At 42.7% G+C, this 1,832-nt stretch overlaps 1 pseudogene; it reads left to right on the top strand.

Annotated features, from left to right (window-relative positions):
• The first annotated feature begins 364 nt into the window (after window positions 1–364).
• On the top strand, window positions 365–1,552 carry LOC147247431 (elongation factor 1-gamma pseudogene; annotated as a pseudogene).
• The last annotated feature ends 280 nt before the right edge of the window (window positions 1,553–1,832 follow it).

A 1,832-nucleotide genomic window follows, 5' to 3' on the forward strand; every position in this document is an offset into this window, starting at 1 on the left:
CCCCCGTGACCCTTACCAGTAAGGAATAAGCGGAAGACGACGATGGACGATGGATGGATGGTCTCTTTAGCACCAATAAAATGTACAGTAAGTCAGAACTTTTGAAATCCTATAATAACTCTTGTGCCCTCTGAAAGACTTTAAAATTAATTTTCCAGAACGTATAGTAAGTGCCTGTAACGAAACACACTTTAATGTTGCAGTAATTCAGTAATTCTCATCATTTTGTTCAATATGTAAATTTCCTTAAATTATTGTATGCCACATTTCAATCGAATAAACTCAAAAATACTGTGAACTCCAACAGGGTTCATGCTTAACAGGTCATATATATCTCTTATCTGTACATACAAATTTTAGGCCTATGGATTGGGACCTTTTTTCAAAAGCACAGGAGCTGCAGTGGATCAACTTTGCTGAATCAGAGATTGTCCCTCCAGCCTACGCATGGGTCCTCCCCACACTAGGAATCACTCAGTCCAATGAGCAGGAGATCAACCAAGCCAAGGAGGACCTGAAGATGGTCCTTTCAGTGCTTAACGAGCACTTCAAAACTCGGATGTTTCTGGTTGGACAGAATGTCACCCTTGCTGACATGACAGTGGTCTGCTCCATGTTGGGGCTGTATAAGCAGGTTCTGGAGCCTGCATTTCGCCAACCTTATTTTAACGTCACCCGTTGGTTTTTGACGTGCCTAGACCTACCTCAATTTAAGGCCATCCTTGGAGAAATTGAGGTTTGCCAGACAATGACCCAGTTTGACCAGCCTACAAAGGAAGAGGATCCCGAGGAAGACATGGGACAGGAAAAAGAACCAGAGATGTTCGACCAACAAATGACTGATGAAATCCAGCCTACAAAGCAAGAGGATCCCGAGGAAGACATGGGACAGGAAAAAGAACCAGAGATGTTCGACCAACAAATGACTGATGAAATCCAGCCTACAAAGCAAGAGGATCCCGAGGAAGACATGGGACAGGAAAAAGGACCAGAGATGAAGAAAGTGGATGAGAAATTAGATCAAGAGAAGAAGTGTGACTGTGAGGCTGTTCTGGCCAACAAACCCAAAGATCGCTCTGTGCATCTGCCAAAGAGAAAATGTATCCTGGACAAATTCAAGAGAAGGTTCTTCACAGCGGACATCTTGAAAGACGTGCTTCCCATTTTTTGGAAGTACTTCGATCCGGAGGATTACTCAATTTATTAAAGCCAATACAAACACCCATGGCAGCTTTCATTTACATTTAAAAACTGCAACCTTATTTTGGATATGTTCAAGCGCCTGCATAAGCTTCGCGAACATGCCTTTGCCAGTATTATCATATTTGCCGCCATGAATAGAAGTAGCATCTCTGGAGTATGGCTCTTCAAAGGCCAGGATGTGCCCCTCTCCCTGACTGAAGAATGTAAGGAGGACTATGAATCATATGACTGGCAAAGGCTGGACCCCAAAACGAAAGAGTGCAAGACCATGGTAAAGGAATGCTTTACCTGGAAGGGAGAGTTCAAGCATGTGGGTGAACCTGTCACCCGGGCCATGGTCTTCATGTAAGAGGAGAACTGAGAGAACACCCTCTGAATCTGCCCCCCAATACGAAAGCTGAAAACCGATCTTCAGCCTCAACAGACTAATCAACTGAAAGTAATGATTTGAGAAAACTCTGTCTTTGTTATGTGACCCTATAAATAAAACACTTTCCACTGTAAAACTGTCTGAAGCTGACTTGACTTTTGCTCTGAATTTGTAGCATCTTTTGATCATTCCTTCTCTTCTTTTATTTTGATTTGTTTTCTGTCTGAAACTTGAGGAGTGAAAAACTGAACAGTTTTGA

Source organism: Aulostomus chinensis, chromosome 16 (genome assembly GCF_037954235.1).
Source record: "Aulostomus chinensis isolate RoL2024-O1b breed Wild chromosome 16, RoL_Achi_v1.0, whole genome shotgun sequence".
Taxonomy (NCBI): Eukaryota; Metazoa; Chordata; class Actinopteri; order Syngnathiformes; family Aulostomidae; genus Aulostomus; species Aulostomus chinensis.